Source organism: Balearica regulorum, chromosome 18 (genome assembly GCF_011004875.1).
Source record: "Balearica regulorum gibbericeps isolate bBalReg1 chromosome 18, bBalReg1.pri, whole genome shotgun sequence".
Taxonomy (NCBI): domain Eukaryota; kingdom Metazoa; phylum Chordata; class Aves; order Gruiformes; family Gruidae; genus Balearica; species Balearica regulorum.
The window spans coordinates 13,857,553-13,878,749 of NC_046201.1; the positions used below are offsets into that span (position 1 = coordinate 13,857,553).

Genomic DNA, 21,197 nt, shown 5'->3' on the forward strand with positions numbered 1-21,197 from the left:
GTATCCAAAAGCTTTGTGAATTTTGCTTAAACTAATGATTCTTTTTTTGTTTGGTTTTTTGTTTTTGTTTGTTTGTTTTTTTTTTTTTTTAGAAATGACAAGGCATTTTAAGATTAAGAAAAAAAGTTCCTTCTTGATCTAGATTTGTATTCTTTGGGTGAGGTTTAGGTTACTTCTGAACACTTTCTGTTGAACGAGGCTTCTGGCAGAACAAATCTACCTAGAATACTTAGGATTTGCACTGGATTGCTATAAGGAAAAAAAAAGTCATGTCAAGACCCCAAGCCTCCCAGGAGTTCTCTAAATTTCTGTGAAGTTTGTGTTTGTGCTTGAGAAGGCTGGAGGAGGTGTGTTGGTGACCTAAACCCCATTCTTGCATTTGGTAATGATAGCCACTGTCCAAGGTCTGTACAATGGCAGCAAATTGACAAATTAAAACTGCCAATAAACCTAAAAGACAAAGGGCGCAAATGCCAGTAATAACTGCTAATCTGACCTTACCAAAACTTCTGCTAGACATATGTGTGAGCAAACCAGCATAGTCAGATAGGGAGAACAGTAAAACAATACCTTTAAAATCCAATTTCCAGCTGTAGCCAATTGGCAATACTTGAGAAGAAGGTAAAAGATGCAATTAAATGTATGAATTGAGGGGGATAAACAGTCTTCTCTGATCTTTTGAAAGTAGCCAGAAAAAAGCTAAGGAGTTGTAAATAGGTGCAGTAACACAAGCGTGATATTGTCCAAACTTTTGGAATTAGACCATACTACATTGTTTCTGTTCTTTATTTCCAGAATATTTCAAATTAGAATCTCCCCAAAGCTCCTTGTAATAGTAATCCTTCTCACTACTGCTGAGTCCTGAGACACATAAATCTTATATGTCAAACAGCAATTCAGAGTCAGGAGAAGAGAAGCCAACAATTCAAAGTCCTGATGTCCTGCTCTATTTGCTGGACAGCACTTCCTCCTTTCAGATTCCCAGTCAAAATATTTATAGGAGATTTATTCACGTAGCTAGTAAGACTTCAAATATTTCTAAATATATCTACGAGCATGAATGGGAATCATGCAGTCAGTCAAGTTTGCCAAACAATGCTTTGCCAAAAATTTTTTGACCTAAGAAAGAGGAGGAGGCAGACCAGAACCTATAAAAGTACTGGTAGGACAAGTCCATTCTGTCTCCACAGAAATCTTCAAGGTAAGAGTATGGAGGGCGGGGTGCTGGCAGAATCCCATGCTGCCTGTGGAACTGCTTTCCTCAAAGGACTGTCTGTATCAAAAGAGATTTTCTTCTGCTTTCAAATCACTGGCGTATTTTTGCCCTGTGGCTTATCCTTGGGATTATATGTAAAAATAAGAAGGAAGTTGTTATTTCTGTTTTTCAGTATTGACCAGCTTCCCAGCCTGAGAGCCAGCTGGTATCACAAGAGGTAAGACTCTGATTTACCTGCTCCATAGGAATAGAATCTCCAAGATGTTTTCTTTATGTAGCTGTATGGGCACTTCCCATATCCCTTTACATCTATGCATACTAATACAGTGCAATTCTACCTGAACTGTGCTGTCTAAACCAGTGTATTTCCTTTTATAACTGGGTTGGAGACATTTCTTTGGTACTTGCTGGGAGACAGTTGACCTCTTACCACATAGAACTGTTAAGAGAAGATTACCTGTAAACAGAAATCCAGGAAAGAGAAGGTGATTGAACAGCAGGTATATAGTTAATATTTTGTCAAATCCCTCTGAGTATTTTTTATTAAGAAGTTTTCCACTTTTGGTACAAGTTAGTATTAAAGGATCAGCTTGAACTGGAAAAGGCAGAACAACTGGAGAACTCTGATTTTTAAGTGAGGAAAAAGCTTTGCATAGAGAATTCACACCTGTGCTTCTGCTTTCTCCACACCTTTTTTCTTATGTTGCTCCATCTCTATAGTTGATACAACTTACATGGTCTAAAATGTGAAAGAGAGAATGGATACAAGTAGGCTTTCATAATTTCAGTAAGATGGCTTCCCTTGGTATCTCTGCTACTTTGTTTAAAAAATTCTTATACTGTGCCAATCAATCCCATTTTTCTGTATGGTTTATTGAAACACTACTAGATCTAAAGAACTGAACATGTAAACTGGAATAAGGGAGAGAAAGTTAAAATAATCTAAATCAAAGACACCTATTGCATTTAGGATCTGAATAAATTAAAGGATATCTAGGGTGAAAAGCAGATGAGACAGAGAGGGAGACCATAAGAATAGGCAGAGCAGAACAGTCAGGTGTGTGGTACAAAGGCATTTCTTCCTTCACTCAGCACTGTGGTATGTCTCTCCATTTCAGCCCTGTACCATGCTGCACTCAATAAAGTGCAGCCATGTCATCAGACTCTGAGATGGCCGTCTTTGGGGAGGCAGCTCCCTACCTCCGAAAGTCAGAAAAGGAGAGAATCGAGGCCCAGAACAAGCCATTCGATGCCAAGACATCCGTCTTTGTGGTACATGCAAAGGAATCCTTTGTGAAAAGCACAATTCAGAGCAGGGAATCAGGGAAGGTCATCATCAAGACTGAAGCTGGAGAGGTGGGTAAAATGCAAGATTGGCGAGCAGCATTAAATTCCCACTCTGAGATCTTAGCTGACATACATGTACCTTTCTTTCCTCTGACAGACCGTGACCATGAGGGAAGATCAAATCTTCTCTATGAACCGTCCCAAGTACGATAAAATCGAGGACATGGCCATGATGACCCACCTCCACGAACCCGCTGTGCTGTACAACCTCAAAGAGCATTACGCAGCCTGGATGATCTACGTAAGTACCAGCAGCAGTCTTCCTTTGGGTAGCTAGGAGGAACTGCTCTGCCAGGCTAAGTGGAAGCCAATGTGCTGTCTCCCTTCCTCGCAGACCTACTCGGGTCTCTTCTGCGTCACTGTCAACCCCTACAAGTGGCTGCCGGTGTACAACCCGGAGGTGGTGTTGGCCTACCGAGGCAAGAAGCGCCAGGAGGCCCCTCCACACATCTTCTCCATCTCTGACAACGCCTATCAGTTCATGCTGACTGGTGAGTGGCTCTCAGAGTGATTCCATCAAAAATACATTTTAAAAGTAATCACAGAGTTTCCCTATTAAAAATGCTGATTTTTTTCTTCACACATAATTGGAGTTTTATGTCAGTCATAGCATTAAACACTGATAATTTAAGCAGTATTTTTCCATGTCAGTATTTCTAAAAAGGAAGAGTATTAGATACAGATAGTGTGTCAGGAAGAATGATAAGCCAAATGGACTAGGTGGAGTAAGGAATATAATTATGTCTGTAATGAAATAGTGAAAGTGAATAGGGTATAAGATCCGTATGTGATGTGAAAATTATGTCCAACGATGTGAAGTTAATTCAAGGGTTACAAGAAACATCAATACCACAAATGTTCAGATTGGTCTTGATAAAATCATGACATGAAAAAAATGAAAAATAATTATATTTTACTGCCAGTTTTGCTTCTACCTTTCCATTCCTTTCTTTCTCTGTGCTATTGAGTTCAGAACTATTACCCGTGCTCAGGATTCCTTTGTCATGAGTCCTTACTCTCCCTTTCTCTACTGCTCTAAATACCATCTCTGCAGCAGAAAATTTTAAAAAAAATCAAACCAAAACAAATCAAACCAAAACAAAAACCCAACCCCAAAACCAAAACAGAAACACTTTTGTTTGTATGCAGGAGACAAAAGACCACAGAGTGCAGTAGGGAAGAAACATACAGCCCTTCAAGGGTTTTCAATGTTCATAGAGAAGCATTATAGAAACATAGAATCATAGAACAATTTGGGCTGGAAGGGACCTTTAAAAATCATGTAGTCCTTTCCTCTGGCATTGGGATGGACATCTTCCACTAGATTAGTTTGCTCAAAGCTCTGTCCAAGCTGACCTGGAGCATTTCCAATGATGGGGCATTCAAAACTTCTCTGGGCAACCTGTTCCAGTGGCTCTTCATCCTCATCATAAAACTTTTCTTCTTTATATCCAGTCTAAATCTACCCTCTTTCAATTTAAAACTGTTGTCCCTTGTCCTGTCACTACAGACCCTGGTTAAGAGTCTCTCTCTGTCTTTCTCATAAGCCCCCTTTAAATATTGAAATGCCACAATAATGTGTCCCAAGACCCTTCTCTTGTCCTGGCTGAACTCAACTCTCTCAGCCTTTCTTCATAGGAGAGGTGTTCCTGACCACATACCATTTTCATGACCCTCCTCTGGACCAGCCCTAGCAGGTCCATGTCTCTCTTACACTGGAGACCCTAGAGCTGGAAGGGCTATTCCAGATGGGGTCTCACAAGAATGGAGTAGAGGGGCAGAATCACCTGCCTTGTGCTGCCTTTTCATGCAGCCCAGGATCTGATTGGCTTTATGGGCTGCAAGTGCACATTACCAGCTCATATCCAATTTTACATCCAGCAGCACCCCCAAGTCCTTCTCTGCAGGGCTGCTTTCAAGCCAGTCATCCCTCAGTCTGGACTGATATTGGGGATTGCCCCAACCCAGTTGCAGGACTTTGCACTTGGCCTTGTTGAACTACCTGATATTCACATGGGCCCACTCCTCAAGCTTGTCGAGGTCCCTCTAGATGGCATTCCTTCTCACTGGTGTACCAACTGCACCACTCAGCTTCTTGTCATCTGCAAAGGTGCGTGGTGTCATTCCTGAGGGTGCGTGTACTCAATCCCACTATGTATGTCATTAATGGAACTGTGCCAGTGTAAAACCTTGAGGAACACCACTTGTTAACGGTTCGGATGTTGAACCTCTGACTGTAACTCTTTGGATGCACAATCCAGCTAATTCCTTATCCATCTAACAGTCCACCCATAAAATCACTATCTCTCTAATTTAGAGGTGAGAGTGTTGTGCATATGTTTAGAGGTAAGAATGTGGTGCAAATTACTTAACAATTAATTGAAATTTTAAAAAAATAATTTAGAAGTAAAAAAAGGAAAAAAATGCAGAATTTTTTCCTTGTCATACCTTACATTTACTGTATTAATTTTCAATCTTTTTGTGAATTTCATTTGCAAAGCCTATTTCTTTCTGCCCCTTTCACAGACCGTGAGAACCAGTCGATCCTGATCACGTATGTACACCCCTGCTCGGGTCCCTGCATGGCTGCCCGGTGCCAGGGGACCTCCTGCCTGACCACACGCTCTCTGCTTCTCTCTTTGGTTTGACAGCGGAGAATCTGGTGCAGGGAAGACTGTGAACACAAAGCGTGTCATCCAGTACTTTGCAACAATTGCAGCAAGTGGGGAGAAGAAGAAGGAGGAGCAACAGACATCGGGCAAAATGCAGGTGCGGTCCTAGGGGTAGGACTCTGCAACTATCAAATTTATTTATGAGCTATATCATGACAATAAGATTTCTATTTCAGGGGACGCTTGAGGATCAAATCATCAGCGCCAACCCACTGCTGGAGGCTTTTGGAAACGCCAAGACGGTGAGGAACGACAACTCCTCACGCTTTGTAAGTTGTTGCCTGGGACAAAATCACTTTTTTTGTACCAGTACACAGACTCGAATATTCTTGCAGTCAGGATTGATAAAAAAGATCTCAACTGACTTTCCTGCTCCTTTCAGGGTAAATTCATCAGAATCCATTTTGGTGCCACAGGCAAACTGGCTTCTGCTGACATTGAAACATGTAAGCGACCCTCCTGGCCTGATCCCTTTCCTTCCAGCCTTCCTGAATTTTTGTGCTAACTCTGTCCTACCTTCCTTGACAGATCTGCTGGAGAAGTCCAGAGTCACTTTCCAGCTCAAGGCAGAAAGAAGCTACCACATATTTTATCAGATCATGTCCAACAAGAAGCCGGAGCTAATTGGTAGGCAGGATCACGAACTTCTCCAGACAAAGGTCACAAAACAACATTTAATTCCTTTACATGCCAATGACATTTGATCTGTATGTGTTTTGCCCTTCTTTTCAGAGATGTTGCTGATCACCACCAATCCGTATGACTATCAGTATGTGAGTCAAGGTGAGATCACAGTTCCCAGCATTAACGACCAGGAAGAGCTGATGGCCACGGACGTAAGTAACGCACAGAAGTTTTCTTAGGCGGGCTCTGACCTTCAGCAGGCATGGTACTTACTCTAACGATTCTTCTGTTAGAGTGCCATTGACATCCTGGGCTTCACTCCTGATGAGAAGACAGCCATTTACAAGCTGACGGGAGCTGTCATGCACTATGGCAACCTGAAGTTTAAGCAGAAGCAGCGTGAGGAGCAGGCAGAGCCAGACGGCACAGAAGGTACCAGCACGATATAAACCAGAGCACAGTATATACCGGAACACTCGCTAGCACAGGCAGTAATTCAGGATCAGAATCATTGACTCAGCCTGCGCATTTCCCCAGATATAAGTGTGTCCTTACCAGAGGACTTTGCTGGATGAACACAACTCAACGGAAGATGCAGATTATTTTGAACTATGCAAAATAATAGTATAAGGTCCAGTGAATCCTAAAGCGTGCTTCCATTGGCTGACACAGTAGGAGTCAGGTAGCAGAAAAGCAAGCTTTGCTGCTAGACTGAATGGCAGCTTCCCAGACGTGGCACAGAATCAGGAGCCACTCTGCTCACTGACTTCAGTTTTATCTACCCAGGTAGCTACTATCACCTACCATCAGCTCTAGTCACCTCCCAGTGGTGGTGTTTCCAGGTGACAAGAAGCCAGAATCTGGAAGCTGCTCTGCCCCAAAGCCTGTATTCTGGAGACAACTCACAATGCCTGAACTGAGGGCATTGTGTTACTTCATTTTACACAGGGGGTTAAAAAGGAACATCAGTTAATACTGCAGCTGTGGCTCATATGCTCTACATTTTCTGTAGAGTCTCTGCATGTCTCCAGGACTTCTGTTTGAAAAATAGACATCTAAGATATGTCTATAGCATTTGCTTGCCTAGAATTGTTCAAATGTGCATTCCTTTAAAAATTCATGGGCGTATGTCCATGAAACCAGAGTTATTTGCAGGTTTTAAGGGATTTTTTTCTTGAGTTGGTTTTTAGTGTGTGTGGTCTATATCTTTTTTTTTAGGGAAGTTAATACATAAATGAAAATGACTGAAAGGAATACAATAGCAATGAGTCTGATAATGATGAATAGTAATAGTAGAATAGGTGACAAATAATAGCTGACATCCTTGAATGAATATAACCAAAGGAAAGAGTTATAGAAAAGTATAAAAGAATTAGACTAATAATTATTAAAAAATAACTCTACGAAAGAGAAATAAAACATCAGTTGTTCTTTTTTTGTATCTTACTCTTTCCACTGATACATATACATTAAATACTTAGTTGTAAATAATATGTACAATAGAAGCAGCTCAAAAATAGCATCTCTACATATATATTCTATAGTGAGGTTTGGCCTTATCACAGTAAAGGACTCTAAATAGTACTGGTGCTCGCTATCATCTTCACTTTGAGAAAAGACAGACAGCAAAATTGAAAGTGATGACAGAGTATATATAGCTGTAACTTTATTTAAGTGATGGTATTTTGCTCACCAAACATTGGAAACATTTGGAGCACTGATTCCATTGAAATCAGTTCTGCTGCACAGTGTTATCCTCTTCTGCGGACTATTCTGAACCTTTCAACAAATTTCTCAGTGTGGCAAAGTCATCTTTTATTTTGCTTGTTTCATTTGCTCATAAAGCTGGGAGAGGACTCTGGCAGTCCATCTTCTCTGCCTCCTGTGGACTCCATTTACTGTGCAATCTTTCTTTCTTTATCTGCTTTTGAAAACATTGAGGGAAACATGCAATCTGTTCCATTAGTTCATTATCCTAGCTCATTGGAAATTTTTCCCCAGTTTCTAGCCTATGTATCTCTTGGCACAATTTTAGACTGTTAGATGATGTCCAATATTCATAGAGCAACCTGCTGTGTTTTTTTATCATGGTTTGGTATGAATTATGTAAGCATTCTTGAACAAATCATTTTACGTACTGTGTCTGCTGTCAGAGTTTGAATTAAGTAGTAAAGGAGATATAGCAGAAGGTAAAATGCCACACTTTTTGTTTGAGGATGCATTTCCAAAAATCTTATATGTTTAGCTGTAGATTTGTAAAGACATAATTGACACCTAGGCATTGTGCTCTTTTGAGTATTATGTCTTTAAAGTTACTGACCAGAAGTCACTAAAGTAAATTGCACTGTATTGGCTTCTGAGAGGATCTGAGATTGCCGGCAACCTGATCATCTTCCCAGGCTTATCTTTCCTTTTTCAGCATTTATTATTGAGAATTCTGCCTACCTAAATGTCTCTAAACTATTTTTTCATTTAAAATTCAAAATAAACTCAGAATAGGTGAAGAAAAAAAAAAGCATACATAAATGGTCCATAATTACTGGGGAATCTTGCTTATGATGAACTACAAATACATTATTTTTCATGTTAACTCATTTTTTTAGCTTTACCAGAAATGCCTTTTAATACTTGTTTTAAAGGAATACTAATGCCTGCTGGTACCTTAACAACTGATTTTTTTGGTCTTTAGTTGCTGACAAGGCTGCCTACCTGATGGGTCTGAACTCAGCAGACCTGCTCAAGGCCCTCTGCTACCCCTGAGTCAAGGTTGGGAACAAGTATGTGACCAAGGGTCAGACTGTGCAGCAGGTAACAAAGTCCCTATTTTGTTGATAAATCCTCTGGACTTCCTCTTTTGCATGGCATGATAACTACAAGCCTCCTGGTTTTTATTTTAGGTATAGAATTCAGTAGGTTCCTTGGTAAAGGCTGTGTTTGAGAAGATGTTCTTGTGGATGGTTATTTGCATCAACCAACAGCTGGATACCAGGCAACCAAGACAGTATTTCATTGGTGTCCTTGACATTGCTGGCTTTGAGATCTTTGACATAAGAACAATGTTTTATTATCATGTTTTTAGAAGTAACTCTATTGTCTGCCAATGTACTTAAGATGATGAATTTTTTATTGCAGATATGCCAATGGAAATCCATAAATGCAGTTTTTTTACTGAGATTGCAAACAGTAGACTAACATGGCATTTGGTACCTAACACAGAGACACAAGTTCCATAGACACAATTTGTGCTTAGAAGGCTTGGGACATGCTTTGAAATAAGCATTTGGACTTGTTGGATAAACTGTTGCACTGTGGATGCTCCTGTAACTGAATTAGCCCAGTCTAATAGATATAAAACCTGATAAGTCTGAAATATTAAAGTGGCCTAGGCTTCTAGGGATCATAAACATATGGATAAAGTTTAGCTTGACAAAAGAGACACACCGACAGAAGTTCCAAATTCTTGCTGAGGAAAGAAGGAACACTCACAGATCATCCTGTAATTTGCTACAAAAAGCCAGCACTGTTCTTTGTCTCTAGCTTTATAAATTTACATTAATAGTAATCTCTATTTGTAATTCTGCAGTTCAACAGCCTGGAGCAGCTGTGCATCAACTTCAACAATGAGAAACTGCAACAGTTCTTCAACCACTGCATGCTTGTGCTGGAGCCGGAGGAGTACAAGAAGGAGGGAATTGAATGGGAGTTCATTGACTTTGGGATGGACCTGACTGCCTGCATTGACCTCATTGAGAAGGTATTTGTGTAATTCACAATGTCTAATATTTTCAGAAATGCATTAAGTTTTTTATATATTTATAAATGTAGATTGAAAGGGTAAATGTGATATTATAAATACATAAGTTTAGATTATTTGACAATTTGCTCTTCTGAGCAGAAGAACAATCCCTCAGAGTGTTGACATTGTCCCACTCAGGAAGCTATTTCTTTATCTGTGATTATTTCTGCCTTTTCACCTCTTCCTCCTCCTTTCCCTTATGGAAAAATATAAGATTACACTTTCTAAGGAGAGCTTTTTGTATAATTTTTATCTTCCATTTCCCTCTCTCATATACATTCTCTCTGCTTCTTGCTTCCATGCTTGCTTTCTTCACACGTTGCTATTTCTTCCAGCCCATGGGCATCTTCTCCATCCTGGAAGAGGAGTGCATGTTCCCCAAGGCAACTGACACCTCTTTCAAGAACAAGCTCTATGACCAGCATCTGGGCAAGTCCAACAACTTCCAGAAGCCCAAGCCTGCCAAAGGCAAGGCTGAGGCACACTTCTCCTTGGTGCACTATGCTGGCACGGTGGACTACAACATCACTGGCTGGCTTGACAAGAACAAGGACCCCCTTAATGAAATGGTTGTTGGGCTGTACCAAAAATCGTCCATGAAGACACTGCCCTTACTCTTTGCCTCTGCTGGAGGAAAGGCAGGTCAGTTCTCTGAAATTCACATTTTCATTTTTATTTAATGACTCCACCAGAGCCATGAATATCAACTAGAGTGTTCGAAAGAAACTGCATGTTGTGCAGAGTCTCTCATGGCATGAATTTATTAATAAAGGAAAAGATTAAATGTATTTCAGGTCTTCCACTCAGCCATGATAATCCCTTGGATCATCACACATCTTTGGTCCTGCCTTTAGACTGAGTGTTGACTCTGTTTCCCACTGCATCCAAGGTTCCTTTCTTAGCATGACTGTTACATATGAACAAGCTTCTTGCAGTCTCACAGACAAAAGTTCTACAAATCAAAGTAAAACCATCATTTTTTTGGTGTTCTTCAGAGAGTGGTGGTGGTGGCAAGAAAGGAGGCAAGAGAATGGTTCTTCTTTCCAGACTGTATCAGCTCTTTTCAGGGTGAGTGCAGAAGTCATTCTCTCTACTTTTTTCCCTTTTTTTTTTTTCAGTTGAAGATTGTGAAACCTCACACTAACTCCAACAAGGCCATTTTACTGCATCTGTTAACATTTTTCTGCACCATGAACATCTCTTTAGTTATTCATAAAAGAGCTGACTGCAAGTCAGCTGAGGCCAGCTGAGGAAGATATGTCTTGATGTAGCCTATCTTTAAATGCTGGAAAAAGTACTTAGGTCAGGCTACAGCTTCATTTATTCATGAGTACACTGGTTGGTATGTTCAAGCTCTTGCCCCTCTCCCTCTGCCTTGGAAGGACAATGGTGGATCTGGCTACCTGCTTCAGGGAATCTCAAGTCTGGATCAGCACATACAAATGTATGTGCATTTGCACATGATAATACATAACACAATGCATAACACATAATTGTTTGCACATGATTATACATATGAAGACAAGGCAATAGGGAAATGCCAAGTGCAGTTACCTTTCCACCGATGGACAGAGCTTAAGGCAGGTGGAAACACTGTTGTTTCAGCACCTGTGCCATCTAGCTACTATCTGGCATCCTGAACAGTATTTCACACTGTGGAAGAGGTATTTGTCAGAGAAGCTTTGCCCCTGCTCCAAACCAGGGCTAAACTGAGAACTGTTAGGACCCAGCTAGTAAAAGTGATTGCTAAAATCAGAGATAGTTCATGAGTTTTCTTTTAAAAACACTTCTAGAAAGGAGTGCTCTATGACCTGCCACTCATGCCTTTTCTCTTCTCTCTTCTTCTCACTGAACAGGGAGTCTTTCTGGTCTTCCCCTGCTCAAGCTTTGTCAAATACATCTTTACAAGTGGCACCTAATTCCATTAAGCTTCCCTTTCCCAGCCTTCTCTGAAAACTTGGTCATTGCCCCTCTTCCCTTTTGTCCTATTTTTGGTTTCGTTTCTGTTCAATAGTCAGTTCAGAATGAGAATCTTATGATTACAAAGAATCATCTTTCACTCAAAATTATGCCTTTTGCCATAAACTTCTGGTCACCATTCTCCCTGGCTGTCCTGATGAGTGGATGTATCCCTCAGTCTCATGAAAACACATTACATAGCTTTGTGACTTTCTCTCATGCTCAAGACTGAAAGGCAAAAGAATACTCAAATTAGAACAGCTATAGGTGGGAGTAATAGATCCACTACTGCTTTCCAGAACTTTTCTCACATCCGACAGTATAACTACAGAAGTATCATTCGTTAATGAAAAATCTTTGCTCATGAACTCACAGCAGAACCTAAACAAGCTGATGACCAATCTAGGGAGCACTCACCCCCATTTTGTGCGCTGTATCATCCCCTATGAAACAAAAACACCTGGTAAGAACCTCAAGAAGAGAGAAATCATAGTGTGATGCAGCCATTATTATCTATGCTTTCTCTAGAAATACCAAATAATTGTCTTATTTCCTTAGGTGCCATGGAGCATGAACTGGTGCTACACCAGCTGCACTGTAACGGCGTGCTGGAAGGCATCAGAATTTGCAGGAAAGGATTCCCCAGCAGAATCCTCTATGCAGACTTCAAATAGAGGTCAGTCTCCTTTCTGCTCTCCATTCTCTCTTTACTGCATAAGTTGTACATCTTAACTATTTTAACATTTCTGGTGATCTTTTAATGCCAACCCTATCTGATTTTAACTGAAAGAAGGTGAAAATGCACGAATGTATAACCAAAGACAACATGTATGGCTAGCAAAAGACAAATTGTTGAGAAAGAAAGAGGTAAGTGAGGTGTCCTCACTAATTGCTTTTCATCACATGACTGGCAAGTATCTCTAAATATGGAAGCACAATAGAGCTAAACCAGCCAGTGATTACAAGACTGAAAAATGCAGATTGGGATGTGGTACAACACATTCTCAGACAAAAATTACAAACTCGGATAGACTGCTGTGCCCATTGTATCAGCTGCAAGTTTCAGGGAAAGATGCTTTCGTCCTATGCACATAGCGACAATGTTCCTCTCCAGCAATTTTCTATGGTTTAAGTGAACAAGGTATTGGACTGCAATGGCTGGAGACAAGTGTCCTCTCTTCATCTATGACGGATCACCCAAGGCAGTAAAAGTTTCCTTAATTTTGTTATCAGATTAGGACTTCATTATAACTGTACCTCTAAAACAAGGGATGGAATTACAACTTCCTCAGCCTCATTCTACTGCAAAGACTGCTGCTAATTCCAATAAACAGGATAACCTTATGACTTGAGATTGCCTTCCTTCATATTTCCTCTCATCCCACAGATACAAGGTGCTTAATGCCAGCGCTATCCCAGAGGGACAGTTCATTGATAGCAAGAAGGCTTCTGAGAAGCTCCTAGGGTCAATCGATGTGGACCACACCCAGTACAAATTTGGCCACACCAAGGTACAAATGCTGCTTGACTCACTCACTGCATGTCTGTGCTTTGCTCTACCTGACAGTGATGTGTGGCCATGTTGGCTTTCTCAAGGTGTTCTTCAAAGCTGGGCTGCTGGGACTCCTGGAGGAGATGAGGGATGAGAAGCTGGCACAGCTCATCACCCGCACACAGGCCAGGTGCAGGGGCTTCCTGATGAGAGTGGAGTACCAGAGAATGGTGGAGAGGAGGTAGACATTCCTCATCTTCAGTTAAATACTTGGGGGAAAGTGTTGGCGCTTGTCATACGGAAAATATTCAATGTACATTTTAATTAATTATGCCTCAGGGAGTCCATCTTCTGCATCCAGTACAACGTTCGTGCATTCATGAATGTCAAGCACTGGCCCTGGATGAAGCTGTTCTTCAAGATCAAGCCCTTGCTGAAGAGTGCAGAATCTGAGAAGGAGATGGCCAACATGAAGGAGGAGTTTGAGAAAACCAAGGAAGAGCTTGCAAAGTCTGAGGCAAAGAGGAAGGAGCTGGAGGAGAAAATGGTGAAACTGGTGCAGGAGAAGAATGACCTGCAGCTCCAAGTGCAGGCTGTGAGTATTATTAGTATATTTCTTCCAGGGGAAAATAAGTAAGTTATAAATCCTGTGTCATAGTATGGAACTCTCATACTGCAGTCTAAATTGCCTTAGAAAATATTTTAATCTGATCACTAAAGGTAAAATTCAGACCACTGATAATATGAGGTTCTACATTGGGAATTACTTTTTCAGTCTCCATGCCTACAGATATGTTTCTCCATGCTGGCTCAAACTAGAAGGTCCAGCTGTAGTCACTGGATGTTTAGTATACACAGTTAACAGAGTCTGGAGAAAATTCAGTTGACTACCTACTCTGGTTTCAAACTGTTGCCCAAATAAAAGAGCCTTATGTCATTGTTTATGATACATGGTATCTCGTGAGTACTCCTGCAGCTACTATTCCAGGAAGACAAAAACACCGTCTACATCCCGTCAGCCATATGTGGGTGTCCAATGCCCTTTGGAAGATCAAAAGATTCAGCAACACTTACACAAAGCTCTTGTGTTTTTAAGTGTCTGCTTCATAGCTTCAAAATAAAATTAGTTTCAAATGGAAACCACGAATTGCAGCTAGAATTTGTACTAATTTTTCTGGAAGAAAGACGATGAATTCTAACTCATTCTAACTCAACTAAGAATTCTAACTGAATTCTTTTTCTTGCCAAGAAAAGGTTTTACAGGGATAAAACAAGAAGATCTTTGCACAATTACATTCAGTTATTAACATTTAGGGAAAGTAATCAAAATCTTTAGTAAAAAAATACTTTTTGATGTTTAATCTTTTCTATAAATGCAGCAAAAGACATATTTGATGAGACTAAAAAAAATTAAATAGAATAAAAACCTACTCTGATTTAAAAGATGCTGTGCAAAAATCATATCCCACACAATAATAAAAAATAATAATTCCATCTTTTTTTTTACAGGAAAAACATTTTCTATTCAGCTTTTGCTAAAAAATTGAAATTAACAAACAAAGCTATGTTTCTCTAACAGGAAGCTGATGCTTTAGCTAATGCTGAGAAAGGTGTGATCAGCTCATCAAAACCAAAATCCAGCTGGAAGCCAAAATTAAGGAGCTGACAGAGAGAGCAGAAGATGAAGAAGAGATGAATGCTGAGCTGACAGCCAAGAAGAGAAAACTGGAGGATGAATGTTCAGAGCTGAAGAAAGACATTGATGACCTCGAGTTAACACTAGCCAAGGTGGAGAAGGAAAAACATGCCACCGAAAACAAGGTACAAGGCAGAACCTGTCACTCTCACTCCAGAAAAGAGCACTGTGATCTTACACGACTTCTGTATCTACTTCCCTTATTTACACGTGCTCCCTTCTTCTCAAAGGTGAAAAACCTCACAGAGGAGATGGCAGCCCTGGACGAGACCATTGTGAAGCTGACAAAAGAGAAGAAGGCTCTCCAAGAGGCCCATCAGCAGACACTGGATGACCTGCAGGCAGAAGAGGACAAAGTCAATACGCTGACCAAAGCTAAAACCAAGCTGGAGCAGCAAGTGGACGATGTAAGCACACAGGCATACAGCAAGAGGAGGACAGGTATGGAGTTAGACCTGGCTGGCAGAGCACTGATGGTCTTGCTCTTTTTAGCTGGAAGGGTCCCTGGAGCAGGAGAAGAAACTGCGCATGGACCTCGAGAGAGCTAAGAGGAAACTCGAAGGAGACCTGAAGATGGCCCACGACAGCATAATGGATTTGGAAAACGATAAGCAGCAGCTGGATGAGAAACTGAAGAAGTAAGTGTGGCTGCGGGGCACCCGGGTGTTGGGCTGGTGCACTTGTCTTTTCCCCCTGAGCTCTAACACGGTTTGCTTTGCCCAAAGGAAAGACTTTGAAATCAGCCAGATCCAGAGCAAAATCGAGGATGAGCAAGCCCTGGGCATGCAATCACAGAAGAAGATCAAGGAGCTGCAGGCAAGTCTCTGTCCCTTGTCCTCTTTCCCCCAGTCTCAGGTGAGGCAGGAGGAGGGCATGGGTGTGAAGGGTCCCTAATGTTCCCCAGGCTCGTATTGAGGAACTGGAGGAGGAAATTGAGGCTGAGCGAACGTCTCGGGCAAAAGCAGAGAAGCATCGGGCTGACCTCTCCAGGGAGCTAGAGGAGATCAGCGAGCGCCTGGAAGAAGCAGGAGGAGCCACCGCAGCTCAGATCGAGATGAACAAGAAGCGTGAGGCGGAATTTCAGAAGATGCGTCGCGACCTCGAAGAGGCCACGCTGCAGCACGAAGCCACGGCTGCCGCCCTGCGGAAGAAGCACGCGGACAGCACAGCTGAGCTTGGGGAGCAGATCGACAACCTGCAACGAGTGAAGCAGAAGCTGGAGAAGGAGAAGAGTGAGCTGAAGATGGAGATTGACGACTTGGCCAGTAACATGGAGTCTGTCTCCAAAGCTAAGGTACTGAAATCCTTCTTTGTAGTAGTAGTTCAAACATAATCAAGTATTTATATTTTAAAGTAGAAATTTAAGTTAGTCATATTTTAAAATAAATAGTTGCACTTTACAACTTGAATTTGATTTTATATATTTACGTATTAGTATAATAATATATTGTGTCCTTTGGGTGAAAGCTAAAAAAATTTACCTGAAGCACCTGAGCTAAGGAACTATAGGGTCTCATTGCTTGGTTCAGAATATTATGATGGTGAAATGAAAGAACTGGCCTTATCAAGTTTTCAGTTTGTTCTAAAATAGAAATTACTCCTACCCTTTCCTTTTTATTCCTATTTTTCTTTTCCTCCCTTAAATACTACAACGACATAATCACTAAGAGCCAAACATAAATTTAAAATAATTTGTCATATTACAGTGTCCCATCATCTTTTTTATCTATTGAAAAAGTGGAGTGTACATTAATAAATTATAAAAATGTTCAAATTAGGGATGCAAATGTCATAGAAAGATATATCAGTTAAGTGAGACATTTTGACTTTACTTCTAAATCATTGGTCTCTTTTTTTGCCCTTCGTAAGACTTCAGATTCTCAGTAATTATGTGTTGAACTACCAATCATCTTTCATTCTATTCTTCATGGAAATAGGCAAATTTGGAGAAGATGTGTCACTCCCTAGAAGATCAGCTCAGTGAGATTAAGACAAAGGAGGAGGAACAGCAGCGCACAATTAATGACATCAGTGCCCAGAGAGCTCGGCTACAAACAGAATCTGGTAAGACATTTGTGTTTTTTAAGAGACCACAGTATATGACCTGTGGCTTTAAAAAAAAGGTCAAAAAGACCTGGGGGTCTTGGTGGAAACTAAGTTGAACATGATCCAGAAATGTGCTCTTGTGACAAAGGCGGCCAACAGAATCCTGAGCTGCATTAGAAGAAATGTTGCCAGCAGGCTAACAGAGGGTCATCCTTCCCCCTAATCAGCACAGGTGAGGCCATACCTGGAGTGTTGTGTCCAGTGCTAGCCTCCCCTGTACCAGAGAGATACAGACATCCTGGAGCAGGACCAATAACATGATTAAGGGACTGGAACAACCTCCCCAGCGCTGTGGTAGAGTCCCAACACTGGAGGTTTTCAAGACACATCTGGACAGGATGCTAGATAATCTCATGTAGGCTCCCTTTCCCATGAAAGGTTGGACTGAATTACCTTTCAAGGTCCCTTCCAACCTGGACTGATCTATGATTCGATGACTGGAGTTTCAAAGAAGACCTCATATATCTCATAACCTAGACTTCAGCCATCTGCTTCCCGGGAGACATTCAGGAGAGGACAGTGATATACCTGAGCATGTCCGCAACATAATACTCATTCTGTAAGCTCAGGGCTTGAAGTGACCACTGGATTTAGTGCAAACATCTAATAAGACTAGTCAGATATTGCATAAGGGGGCATGATGTATCTCATTTCTTGCCTCTAAAATAAATACTTTGACATACTCAGAGATATGGATAGGTATCAGTGATCAGGATTCCATGAAAGAAATATAATTTTGTTTAATTCAAAATGGTTTTATGTGCATTTAATTATCAAGGATTACACTTTTAAATAAGTCATAACATAAGTTATTTTTAAATAAGTCACTTTTACTCATGTGAACTTTCCCAGGTGAATATTCACGCCAGGTGGAGGAAAAAGATGCTCTGATTTCTCAGCTGTCCAGAGGCAAGCAGGCATTCACCCAACAGATTGAGGAACTCAAGAGGCACCTAGAGGAAGAGATAAAGGTGAGAAGGCTTTCCAAATTCTGTCTTAGCCATTAGATTCGTCCTGTCTAGGAGGAGCTTCAGATATATATGAAATCACAGAATCAACAAGAGCGGGGTAGGGGGGAGGAAATAATTACTTAGTCATTCAGTGCAAGTCTTCCCATATTAGATTTCCTCCCCCTTCGCTGCACTCTATACCTTAATTCTTTTGCATATTCTCAGATCTTCCTTTCTCATCCAGTAGTTTGCCATCATTCCTACAGCAGAATAATCCAGTGTCCACCAACATGGGAGATTTCCCAGGATATTTCCATTCATTGTCACACTACTATTTTTCCCCCAGGCCAAAAACGCCCTGGCCCACGCCTTGCAGTCTGCTCGCCATGACTGTGACTTGCTCCGGGAACAATATGAGGAGGAGCAGGAAGCCAAGGGGGAGCTGCAGCGTGCCCTGTCCAAGGCCAACAACGAGGTGGCCCAGTGGAGAACCAAATACGAGACAGATGCTATTCAGCGCACGGAAGAGCTGGAGGAGGCCAAGTACGTGGTGATAGAATGTGAAGAAGCCAGGGGGGACTGAAAATTCAAAGGTGACATTAGAAGACACACCTCAAGGTCTTTTGAGGAATAAGTTATCTATTTCCTTTGGGGAAGGGTAAGAGAAAATGAGAATCTTTATCCTAAAGAAGTTTAGTGGTTTAGTAAAGGCAAAGGCTAAGAACACCATAAATGAAGCCCTTCACTCTGTGTGACTACAGACTGCAAAATGATTAAGCATGCTCTTGTAGAAAGCACACTGGTTCCTCTGAGCTAAATGTGAGCTGTGTGTTTACATCTCCCAGGAAGAAGCTGGCACAGCGGCTGCAGGATGCAGAGGAGCACGTTGAAGCCGTCAATGCCAAATGTGCTTCCCTGGAAAAGACAAAGCAGAGGCTGCAGAATGAAGTGGAGGACCTGATGATTGACGTGGAGCGATCAAATGCTGCCTGCGCAGCTCTGGATAAGAAGCAGAAGAACTTTGACAAGGTCTTCTGGGCTCCAGCCTTGGGGTTCCTGGGCAGAGCATCCCCTCCTGATTGCCACGTCCATACTCACGGCCCATTTCTCTTCAGATCCTGGCAGAGTGGAAGCAGAAGTATGAGGAAACGCAGGCTGAGCTGGAAGCCTCCCAGAAGGAGTCTCGCTCTCTCAGCACGGAGCTGTTTAAGATGAAGAATGCCTACGAGGAGTCCTTGGACCACCTGGAAACGCTGAAGCGTGAGAACAAGAACTTGCAGCGTAAGTCCCTGGCCCTCTGCTCCTGGCAGGGCTTTCTCACTATCCACCACCACCCACCGCTCCACATGGGTCCGTGCCTGCAGGTCGGCAAAGATGCCCGTCACCTTGGTGCGACAGGGCCCTTCCCCTTCTGCTCTGTGCCTGACCAAGCGTTTGGTCTTTGTTCTCACAGAGGAGATTTCCGACCTGACGGAGCAGATTGCCGAGGGAGGAAAGGCGATCCATGAGCTGGAGAAAGTCAAGAAGCAGATTGAGCAGGAGAAATCTGAAATCCAGGCCTCCCTGGAGGAAGCTGAGGTGCAGCCTTCTGTTCTTAATTGTTTACTTACAACGCAGTTTAGCGACCTCAGATACCATTTATGAAATTGTATGCATTGACAATAAACTCCAGCCACAGGAATCATAGGATTTGGGACACCATTTAAGTCTATGGATACACGGGGATCCTTTTTTTTTTTTTTTTTTTCCCTTTCCTGCAGTCTCAGACCTCATGCTGTACGTTATTCTTCAAGAGAATAGTTCATGTGAAGTTACTGACATTGTTACTTATATAATTATCTGGGTTTTTCCTGTTTTTCAGGCTTCCCTTGAACATGAAGAGGGGAAGATCCTGCGCCTCCAGCTTGAGCTCAACCAGGTGAAGTCTGAGATTGACAGGAAGATAGCAGAGAAAGATGAGGAGGTTGACCAGATGAAGAGAAACCACCTCAGAATTGTGGAGTCCATGCAGAGCACCCTGGATGCTGAGATTAGGAGCAGGAATGAAGCCCTGCGGCTGAAGAAGAAGATGGAGGGAGACCTGAATGAAATAGAGATCCAGCTGAGCCATGCCAACCGCGTGGCCGCAGAGGCACAAAAGAACCTGAGAAACACACAGGCAGTGCTCAAGGTCAGTTGAATAAAAGCTGTCTACAGACAAATGTTTCAGCTGATATTTTCAGTGCCAAAGAGCTCTGAATATGCTTATAATTTCTTTCAATGGGGGTACAGGATACGCAGATACACTTGGATGATGCTCTCCGGACCCAGGAGGACCTGAAGGAGCAGGTGGTCATGGTGGATCGCAGAGCAAACCTGTTGCAGGCTGAAATTGAGGAGCTACGGGCAGCCCTGGAGCAGATGGAGCGGTTGAGGAAAGTGGCTGAGCAAGAACTTCTGGATTCAAGTGAGCGTGTGCAGCTCCTCCACACCCAGGTCAGTGTATAAATATATTTAGTATTTATACTTTTGCTCCATACATATAAAATAATGGAAGACTGGCTGAACTGTAACAGTATTTTGTAAAATGCATTGTAGTTTTCACAGTATGGATAACAAATATTAAAAGTGACTTTTCAGCTGCAGATATAATCTGAATTTCTCTAGACTACAGTGCAGACACCTTAAAAGTAATAAATACAGAGAGATATGTGAAGTTCTTGCTCTACAACTTAAGCAAGTTCAACAGCTTTTAGACCTACATTTGAGACTTTAAAGTCAAACGTAGGTTGATCATTAACAAAACAGGAATACACTAATACTGTCATTAACATAATTTATCAATGTCATTATAAGTATTCTATAGCACCATTTAAAATATTTACTGACGCTAGATTGAAAATGGTAAGGAAAGATTATGTCTTTTTTCTTAAGTCTAAATTCCTTCTCTATTTGCTGTGAAACTGTGAGGAAAGAATTATGGAGGATGTTCTGGGAATGTGGAAGCATATGACAGCTGAGAAACTAACAGCTACCACAGCAGCTCCTTTAGAACAGAATCCCATGTGACCTGATGGCACAAATTATATTAAATATCATTTATGCAATGTTCTTGATATGATTTTGCAAGCTAAAAAAACCCCAAATTGTGATGTTGATGCTCTTGAACAGAACACCATCTTGATCAAGAAGAAGCTGGAAACAGACATCGTGCAAATTCAGGGTGAAATGGACGAGACAATCCAGGAAGCCCGCAATGCTGAAGAGAAGGCCAAGAAGGCCATCACTGATGTGAGTCGGGGCCTGCTTTCAGTGCTGATGGTGGATGTATTCTCCCCCAAACTGTCTCCAGCCCCAAAA

General features: G+C 41.7%; 1 pseudogene; it reads left to right on the plus strand.

Annotated features, from left to right (window-relative positions):
- The first annotated feature begins 2,368 nt into the window (after positions 1–2,368).
- On the plus strand, positions 2,369–21,132 carry LOC142604369 (myosin-1B-like; annotated as a pseudogene).
- The last annotated feature ends 65 nt before the right edge of the window (positions 21,133–21,197 follow it).